The following is an 11,170-nucleotide window of genomic DNA, read 5'->3' on the forward strand; positions in this document are numbered from 1 at the left end:
CGCAGCGAACCTCTGTTCCTCTCAGCAATTATTTATCTTGAAAGTTCATTGCTGAAGGCTCCTCAACATGAATTCCTGCGTACTCAGACTCCAAACATCAAGAGCATCCAGGCCAGCAGTCTCCCTAAGCGAGCTATTTCTCGCCCACCTGATTTATCATCTCTCGTAGTACCTTGCTTGTTCCTGCCAATATTCACACTAACTGGAGACTGGTGTCTCTTAATTGTGCATGGTTCAGAGTGGCAATTCCTTGAGAATTACCACCCCTGCAGCGCGGATCCCAAATAAAGCGATGAAGTACGCCTTGTGCGAAGAGTTGCAGAAGTCAATAGTGCCTCAAACAACCAAAAAGCGTACTGAACGCTAAGCGTATACCTTCCCTCTCGACCCTGAATAAAATGCTCAAAGATTTTTATAAACTCAAATACATTTTGAAGAGAAGCGATGACCATAGAGTTCAAAAAGGAAGAAGCTGGAGATTAGAGCAGATAACAGACTTCCGGACGTCACAACCCAATAACGCTTGGATTGATTTGAAATGATAAGGAACTGCGAGAAATAAATAATCAATAAAGAGTATATAAATATATAAAAATATATATATAATATAATAAAAAAATATTATATATATAATAATAAAATATATAAAATAAGTAGCATACAAGACAACCAGTAAAGCATACCAGGTCGACAGAAGAACTTCAACAGACGTGTCACCCAAAGACGAAGCCTAATTCCGGAACAAACAGGTATCAGGAACTGTATTGGATGCACCCGCTACATCAGAGTTTTTCAATAAGCTTCCAGAAGACGGCGTCCAAGCTAAGAGCTCTTAAGAGTGATTCACAAACGAAGAGTACAAATGACATAAGGAGATTATACCCAATATGAAACAAAGTAATGGTTAGAAAATGAACAGCATATAGCAAAACATCAGCCGAAGCAACTTCAGTTGGCGCTGGACCCCGCACTAATCTGGAGTACAGGTGACTTCTATCAATCATGGCCATAGATAGAAGGTTAGCTAAGAACTGATATGCAAATCAACCTCAGTTCCGCCCACTGTGCAGGCTACGAGATCGCTACCCCTGCCGATCAGACGTCCAGTAATATAGAGTATCAGCTCAGCAGTTTGTCTAATAACAGACACTATATGATTAATCTCAAGTCAAAATAATAGAACTAGGTATATATATATCGCGAGTTCACAGAACCAAGTATAACTCTCAGAAAGGAACCGTCTGTTCCGTTGAATCAATCCAACCCTAGACGATAGTGCATCAGAGCTTTCTCTATAACCAAGAATCAAGATTGTTGATGTCGTCCTCTGAGAATTTGAACGAAATATTAAAGATCATCCCGACTTGGTGCATGGGTGAGCTGTCCTCCCTAGCAAAGGCCGGCATCGGAGTTCTAAGAGAAACATGAGGAACCATAAAAAACAGTAAATTAGACGAATCTCCCAAGACAAAGACGTTTACCTCATGTCGGCTGAAATCGAGAGCTCCGACTACTGGACCTGCTTCTTTTAATTGACTAAAAGGAGAGAACGCACAGGTCATGAGGAGCACACGTCCGACCATCATTTCTCGATGTTCTCTCCGAAGGAGGAAAGATCAGTACTGTATCCGTAGCGTAGGACAAATGGAGTTGAGCAACCGTGCGAGTTGTTCCTTCTTTACAGAATATCTTGCATTGCTGACGAAGCGGTCCCTCAGTCTCATACCCAGGAGAAGCAGCTCAACTTGATTTCTCCCTCTCTTGACTCTCACCCTCACGAAATGAAATGAACAAATGAGTCGAGCATAAAAAAAAAAATGTAAGAAGAGATAAAAATAAATAAACCAGTTCCATCAGAAAAACTTACACCAAGATATACTTCTACGCAGAAAGATGAACCGCGGTTCAAGAACAGCTTTCTGTTTGTTCTCTCGTGATTGTCTTCAGACCCGTAGAGGACGTAGTGCGTAAATAACATGCGAGGAGGAATTGGTTATGAGCTTGTTGACAGCGAGATCTTTCCTGACGAGCAAGAGCAACATTCATCCCCTTCTCCCTTCGTGTCCCACTAAGAATGCTAACTCATCCGATTAGATAGTCATGACGACTGCCTCCGTCTCCCGTTTTTTCCGAAAGTTAGCTATGTGAATGAGTAGATGCAACAGATTCACACAGGCCTCGCAAAGACAAGAATCAGAGAGACCCACGTATTTTCAACAGATACTAATGACTATCTCACTCCGGCCTCCGTCGAAATCTATCCGCACTTCTTCAGAGTTTGGCAAATTCTTAACTTCAACTACCATTGGACTTAGTGAGCGAGCCATTCCATTCCTTCCTTGATAGATCAGCAGCCTCTTTCTCGAGGCGACATCTAACCATGCTTCGCTGAGGATCTACGTATTCGTGCTGCTTGCCGTAAGAGCTATTCTCCTTGGTCTGATATCCTCCCTACGTCGAACGTGACAATATTGGTGGCTAACAGCCATTTAAAAAAAAGTAGGAAAGTCACCAGAAGGCGGCGTGCTCTAAAGGGGAGATCAAAAGATCAACATTGGCACCAGGCAATGCTCCAAAACAAGCTCATCCCCGCATAAGTCACCTGAAAGCGAATGAAGTGACGATCACGGGTTCGCCGAGTAATCTGATCATACCCGAACTGACGGCGAAGCCGACATGGAATGAATAGGTTCGATGTGCCCGAAATAACACCATACCGAACAAACAGATACAGGTACGAATATTCATGCAACCATCGTGAAGCAACCCCGAGCCCATCCAGAGCAACATTCCCCTGGGTCTCTACATCGCTACACGTATATGGAACCCGTTGGCTTGAATGAGAGAACTGAGGAAGCAATGGAATAAATAATACCCTTGTACTGTTGCAGATGTTAGAGTTTAATACGTGTCTGCCTGTTATTTGCATTGTTTTTCTTGCTTTTCCCTGGGGCTGGCTGTTAACGCAACATTTGTGAATTTTAAACTGCCTCTTATTTCCGCTCTCGATGTTCTCCATTTCAATTCTCGAGATTTTGACAAACAGAGGACACTGGAGATCTACGATCAGGAGCCTCCATTAAATCTGTCGATGAAGCGACCAACCAGCCATTAAGTAAGTAAGGGCAGCTCCAGCTTCGAACGGACAAGGCTGGCGGAAGGTTTCTTTTCCCTGTAAATGCGGAGAATTAGTTGGGCAATCCACTAGATATCGGCCACCAAGCGGGAAGCAGAGAAATTTGGCGACCTGACCAGCATGGACGAAATACAATACTTCCATTGGCATCGCATCTGGCGGATTGATGGGCGAACAGCATCCGATCTTTAACCATAAGCTAAAACCGGCCGAAGAGAGCCAGTTAGCTAGATGCGAACACTGACAGCTTGCCACAGATATGAAGACGGAACTTAAGGTGCCGTCGCAAAATCCATCTTCTGTATCGGAAGGTACTGAACTGCCGTTGGTTTCTCTAAGCAAAAGCTGTTATGATTCACTCCGTGACTCAGGAGAGACATCCGCACACATCTGCCGAACAGACTCCAGTTCTTGAAGAGATAGATCAGCCGAAGTGCTTTTAAACACTGATGAGGTAGTACCTTCTTTCTGCTTGTGCGCTCGCTCTCGGCCATTCGGTCTATATGATATAGCAGGTCAATCCATAGAGTGCATAGGTCGCATCGAGGCTTAGCCACGCTTTCATCTAATCAGCTTGATTGTGGTCGGCACAAAGAACTCTGATATGGCCTAATTCAGGGACGTCCCTCAGTAGCAAACGCAGACACTGTTGCCATCAATTCATGCCAGTGGCTAGTGGTCCCATAGTTCCCCGTCTGGTAAAAGAAGATAGAAGTGTTTCCGGGTTGGAGCATCTGAACAAATCAAAGGAAAACTTACACTTGCCCGGCCAGCTTGCAAGCTAGCAGGTGTGTCCGAAAACTCGGGGACATCGCTAATCTCCTACTATCAACTGCGAACTCGCCCTGAATACGTTCAAACCTATATGGTCAATCTGGTCACCATCCCTTGTGGTTCCCAGAAATAAATGACTCCTATGCCAAAAGTTAACCCTGAAACTCAACTCTTGGCAATCATTTTCTCCCTGCATTCCTATTTTCCTTATTATATTATAGCTAAACCGTTCTCACAGTGTTGGCTTTGTTCACTGACTCATTTCGTCTGAGAACATATTGTCTGGTCCTAAGTCACCCGTATGAAAGTTGCCTCTCGCTGATCTATCTTACTCTTATCACTGGAACCTGGAGAACTTGCTGCCATGAATCAAATGAAACCACATATTATGAGGAGATGGCTAAACAGAAGGTTCCCTCGGTAATTTTTCGAGAACATCTCTCCGCCAACTGACATGTTCCTGACATTTAACAGGTGACATGACTCCCGAGGATAAAAAGGCAGTATATAAAAATGATCATCCACCATGCTGGTGCAACCATTGCGCAGGCTGCAGAAACAAACTTCGGAATCTTTACTGTGGAAGTCACCAAAAAGAATCTGCTTCCTTATGCATGTTCGAGTCTTGCTCGCGAGACAGGGCGCATCTGTGTTATCGCGTAGAACACGACAACTACTCGCGATTAATTCATAACACTTCGTTATAAATCATATTTAAACTGGGGAGAGAAATCAATTAATCGGATCCCCCGAATAAGAGGGGTCACGCTATCCGCCAAGTATCACAATCAGCAGTAAATATGGTAAGAAATCGGACTGATAAAGAGAGCGATACACATAAATGGTGTAAGTGTCATCCAAGATTTAGAGAAAAAACGTATATCGCGATTCAAGAGATATAGTATTTAAAATCCTCATAACAGGGTGACGATTTTCTATCCACCATAGTAATACAGGAGGTATGCGGGCATTATACACGGCATACTCAAAAAACCTTTCAATACATATGGGATGTAAGACGCCCTGTGTATATGAGTGGTTTGTGTCAAAGCAAAACAAAACCTTTGAAGCGCGACCCCTCAAAGGAGATACCGCTCTTCTCGAGGTACTCAAGATACAAACGAGGATGCTCAGAGCAATACAGGTGCATATACATTATGGAATGGGAGCAACAAACAATATAAAGTGAACGTGAGAACATAGGTAAGAGTAAATGTACCGTTCTCACGAGAAGGTGCCACAGGGCAGCTCCTAGGCCTCTGAACAGTCGTCGGTATTCCCTTCCCTCGAGCTCTACGTGGGGACATCCGATTAATGTGTCTAGCAGGTGAAAATCCGAGAGATAGTTGAAGATTTGTTGAATCATGAGACAAGAACAGAGAAATAAGGCATAAACAACGAAATGCGCATGCACAGTCACAGGTGCCAAAGTCAAGATTTTGGGAAAGATAAAAGATAGGAAACTAGACCTTTATTAATTCACAATCACAAATGAACATCCTCATACTAAAACGAAAGCACCATCCAAAGTCAGAAACGAAGAGAAAAGAAGAGGTGAAGAACTGGTCGAAATCGCATCGAAAATCGCTCCAAGAAGCCTGAAAATCGCAAAAAAAATCGACGTGAAAAACCCTAAAAACCCTAACCGACTATTAGCAGCCGGGCGAGACAGGAAAACTCTGTCTCGCTGAGCGACCAGACAACTCTGTCTCGCCGAGCGAGACAGAACACTGTCTCGCGAGCGAGGACGAAACACTGTCGTCGCCAGCGAGACAATGAACACTGTCTTGGCCGGAAGCGAAGACCAAGAAACTTTTCTGTTGCACATGGAACAGTGGGAATATCAATGAGTACACGAGTTAAACTGTATTCCACCCTAAAACAGGAAGTTCTGGAGAATATTAATCCTGAAATCTTAAGGATAACCTGAGGATCTCAATGGATAACAATCAATGGTAAACGCGAATTCAAAGAAGCAAGTATCAACTAATCAATTCAGAATCTCGACAACGGTCAAGCGATAACGCGACGCCGGGAGAACGTTAGCTTATTCAACGAGAACTGGATAGATTAACAGCAGAAGAGGGTTAAATATTGAAGCCATTTACAAGTCCGTCATACGAATCTATCAGCAAGCATTGAAGTGATCGTAAGTAAAATCTATCTTATCCAAAGATCACATGCTCTCTATAAAAAGCAATGATTCTGGAATATTTGGATGGGTATCCTGTAGCGTCAAAATGCTAATAGATCCAAGCCATAGAGAAAGATCACTCAAAATTCACAAGAAAGGATTCAATACTGTTTTGAAAAATCAAACAAATATGACTCGTCTCGACAGGGAGACAGTCGTGCTCGCCAGCGGACAGTCTTTTCTGTCTTCGCCAGGAGACAGTCTTTGCTCCGTCATCTCGCAGAAGCGGTGACAGAATGTTCCTTGCGGTCGTTCGGCCATGGTCGGACAGTCTTTGCTGTCTATCGCAGACGGTGGTGGGTGACACAGTCTTGCTGGTCATAATCGCCAGCGGGACAGTCTTTGCTGTCTCGCAGCGAACAGTGTTGAATAGGCAAACTAACATATTTGTAATCACCGATCCTGAGTATCAACCGCCCACATCCCCAAATAACCCGCCAAGGGAAACTGGAAACATCATGGCGAAAATCACGTGATAACTGCCAAATAACGGAGTTTGAAACGTGAAGAACAGTTACAGCGAGAACTCCATTTTCTGAGACCAGCATATTACTATCTCTGCTGAGCGAGAACAGCAAAATTTGACGTTCTCGCTGTCGAGAAATGCAAACCTGCGTCGCCCAGCGAGACACGTAACCTGCTCGCCGCGTACTGATTTCTTCGATTGTAAGTTTTTGCAGTTCAGACCCTTGAGCTATAAATCCCCCCTAGGGTCCACTTCTGAACGAGGATGGAGCATTTGTTAGAGCATTCCAGAGCAAGAGAGAGCAGAGAGTTTGAGTTCTATTTCTGCAACGCCTAAGAAATAAGCCTTCGAACTGATTTTAAGAAAACGACATCTATTCGATGAAGATACGTTCAATTTCTACTTCGATAACGAAGTTAGAACAAAGCCCCCTCACGATGTGATCGGCGGTCCAGCGAACCAAAAGCGTTCTCGCACAGGCAAGTCCACGAAACGAAAATTGATAGACGATTTCGTGTTTGTTCTCAGAGTTGTAATTTTTGTTTTTGTTGTGTAAAAGCTTATAAAAAGAATTATTCCTTTCGAATTTGTTGTAATAGGAACAAAGTTATATATGAATCCACAGCAGCGCTTTGAACAACACTCGCCAAACTATTAAGCTCGCCCTGTTTGTGAGCGGTCGTCGAAACTGGGAACCTGGCTCAAGAGTGGAAGTGTAGGGAATAGTTTAACCTCTATACAGATTGAGGAGTCAGAAAAAGCATTATACTCGTGTACTTCGGAGTGTTAAGGGAGCAGTTAAACTCATGCACCAGTTGGAGTGTAAAGAACGATCAGAGGTGATTATTAACGTGATGCTTGTAGGCCGCGTCCTATAAGAGGATCGACGGGAGATTGCAGTAGTGTAGTGTAAAATTACAAGAATTGTCGCGATTAGAGCGACTATGTGGGCCCGCTGTCCTATTGAAGAGGATCAACGGGGGAAATTTGGAAGATATGAGGGATCGGTCTCCACTACCAAGACATCTTGGTCATCATCCCCTCGAAATTCATGCGGGTCTTCGTCACCCATATGCTTGAGCATGCTCTCGACTTGTTCTCCTTGGCGGAGTAAGTCTTTCCATGAGCGTGCTTCAACAGCGCCCATATCGGACAGAACGCTGATGGAGAGATTATTCCGGCACATCTCGATGAGCGTGGCCTCGGAAACTCGATCGCGGGAATGCAACGATCGGTTTCTGAATCTCTTGACAAAGCTGCTTACAGACTCTGTCTTCCTCTGCTTCACAGTTAGCAGGGTGGCCATAGATACTTCTGTGTCATCGTCGAAGAATCTGGCCACCAAGAGCCTTTCCATGTCCTTCCAGCAGGTGATGGACCCGGGCTCCAATCTGCGAAACCATTCAAAAGCGACCCCCTTGAGGGTACCAATGAACAGTCGAGTCATAATGGGATCGTTTCCCACTATGTGTCCAGTTTGCGCCTGGAAGTAGTAAATGTGCTGGGTAGGAGAACTTATAAAATTAGAAATTTCAGAAAAAATATTTTCTCTTTCACTAGATAATGTAAGTAATAATAATGTAGTTGTTCATCATATCAAATCATCTTTGTTATTGCCATGTCATGATGATATTTTTCATACTAGATGTATGTGTCATATTTTAAATGTAATTATTTAAAGTGTATTTAGTGAAATTAAATCCATGATAAAAAAAGGTTAGGACAGTAGCTTATGCTCATAATATTTCTGAACAAAGACTTAAAAGATAAAAATAATTTTGTAAAAGAAAAAACTTTAAATCCAGACTAATTTTAAAAGATGTTGACCATAGGTAAAATTCTACCTATGCAATGTTAAATGTAATAATAGCTTATAAAGAAATTATAAATAATTTTATTGCTTTTTATACTTCTAGTTCTAACTTTAGTAATATGTATGGAATAATTGAGGATGAATGGAAAGTTATAGATAATATAAAAGAGATGTTACAAGTTTTTTATGATGCTACTATGTTATTATTTGGTTGTTATTATCCAACTATTATTCAAGCTGTTTTACAAGTTTTAAATATTCAAAAAAATTAATAATTATGGTATGGATATGTTGTGCCCAATGGAAATTTCGGCAGAGTTTCTGGTGCACAATAAGAGAGAAAGATCGATAAGAATTCTTGTTTCTCAAAGGGAACAAGAATCTGAAGCCTAATATCCCATCAAAGTGGGATATTAGCTCTTCCTCTCGTCAGCTCTAGGATTGCGCATCGAGGGATCCTAAAAACTATTACAATGGCCACAAACTCAAACAAACTAATTTTACGTGGTTCGGCAAACTGCCTACGTCCACGGGGCAAGGAGGGGGATCTACTATTAGAGAGAAAATACAATAGGTTTACAATCTCACAAAATAAACCCTCAAAGTAACTCTCTAATCTCTCACAAAATCTCTCTCAAAGGATGCACAAAACCCAAAAATAGGCCACTGTCTTTTCTTTTGCACAGCCGCACAGTCCTCTTCTATTTTTCTTGCTTTGCTTTTTCTTCTGCCGAAAAATCCACTAAGCCGAAAAAACTCTCCTTGCACTGTAGCCGCAAGAGACACCAAGCCGAGAAAACTCTTTTGCACGTCCTCCTGCACTTTTGCTGCTTGCACACGCCTCCAAGCCCAAAAACCTAGGTACAGGTACAAGGATATTTATATAGCTGCGAAAAAGGCAAACGGGTGGGCCTTCATTTGTTCGCTGAACAAATTCCTCAAACGCGCTTTCCAAGACTTCGTGGCCAAGTCTTCACGTGGGTTCGTGGTCAATCTCTCCACGCGGTTTCCCTCACCCATATTTCCCCATGTGGCCCCCACAATTCACGTGCTTCCAACAGGATAATTATTTTGGAAATATGATTTTTCAAATGGAAAGTGAATTTAATAAGTATTTTAGGTCTATTCCTATAATTTTTGGTTTGAGGGTTCTTATTGATTCATGTTTAAAGGATATTGGCCTTGAAAGTTTGTTAAATTCTTTGTATGGTAACATGATAATAGACATTAATGATGGTCAAACTATATTGTTCTTACTCATCATAATACTATTAGAATTTATTTTTAAATATTATATGATGAGTATACATCTAGATATGGTGTAATTACACATCAATCTACAACTTCTGCTTCTACGAGTTTAAGTCGGGGCAACAGTATGAGTTTTGATAGGGAATTAATAATAGCTAAGCTAACTAGTGGATCTGTACTTGGATCATCAACGGAAGTTTATGAAATTGATCAATATTTAACTGCATCTTATGTTAAATGTTAAAATAATAGTTTCGATATTTTACAATGATGGAAAGCGTATGAAACAGTTTCATATCCTATACTTTCAATCATGGCTCATGACTTACCAATAGTGCAGCTTCGGAATCCGCCTTCAACATAGTAAGACGTTTGATCGACGACTACATGACATCGTTAGATCCGTATACTGTACAGGCGGTGATGTGCCTACAAGATTAGTGGAGGTACGAGAAGAGAACGCAAGGCATCGATCAGATGGCTTGTATTGAAGATAAATTTGAAGAGTTGAGACTAGCAGATAGAGATAAAGAGTAGAGATTATTCATCAGTTTGTAATTTTTATTTCTTAGCTAAAAATTTGTGATAAATTATTTTAAAAAAAGTTGTAAATGATAGTAATATAGATGGGTAGGTATCAACCTAGTTGGGATGTATTCATCTATTGTGATGCGACAAAATCTAAAATAAACTTATAATTGTAGATGATTAACTGATTATTAATAAATAAGTTACTTTTATCATTTTAATTTCTATAATTTTTTGTATTTATAAATTATATAATTACAAGTGATTAATAATATGATTGTTTTATCAAAGTTTTATTTAATTTTTTGCTATGTATTCTTAAAAATAAAAAAATTTAAATAAATAAATAAATAACCGGCCCGATCCGGGGCCCGGCCAGGGCCCGATCGAGCCCCGATTTTGCCTGGCCCGAGCCCAATTTTTTGGGTCGGCCCGTTTGGACAAGCTGTAATAAAATCTTGGCTAAATGGCACTTAAATACCCTAATGTTTCACCATCTTTACACTTAGGTACCCTAAGTTGCAAAAATTTTTGCTACTTTTTACAACTTAGGGTACTTAAGTGTAAAGATGGTGAACCATTAGGATATTTAAAGCCTAAAAATTTGAATCATTAGAACACCGTTCATGCGGCACTTAAAAAGCAAAGCTTACGCTGCCCTGTCATGCTAAATTTTGAAACCTAATAACACTGTTCAATCCACAGAAAATTTTATTTGGAATTAAAACTTTCTATTTGATTATTTCAAACTTGAAAGTAAAGTTGTATCAATTATTAACTACGATTATACCATTTTGCACTTATATCTTGTTATTTAGTTATTTCAAACAGAGTGAAAAATACAACAAAATTAGCAACTCAAGATCGATCCTGATTAGATGTGCAAAACACGCTTAACATGGGATTAGTACTAAAGTCAATATAATTACTCAACCTAACAGTAAGGAATGATAAAATATTTCTAGCATCAATTTAGTTCTTATTAACATAATGAAAGGAGGCTTTCTG

Source organism: Asparagus officinalis, chromosome 10, assembly GCF_001876935.1.
Source record: "Asparagus officinalis chromosome 10, Aspof.V1, whole genome shotgun sequence".
NCBI classification, from domain to species: Eukaryota; Viridiplantae; Streptophyta; class Magnoliopsida; order Asparagales; family Asparagaceae; genus Asparagus; species Asparagus officinalis.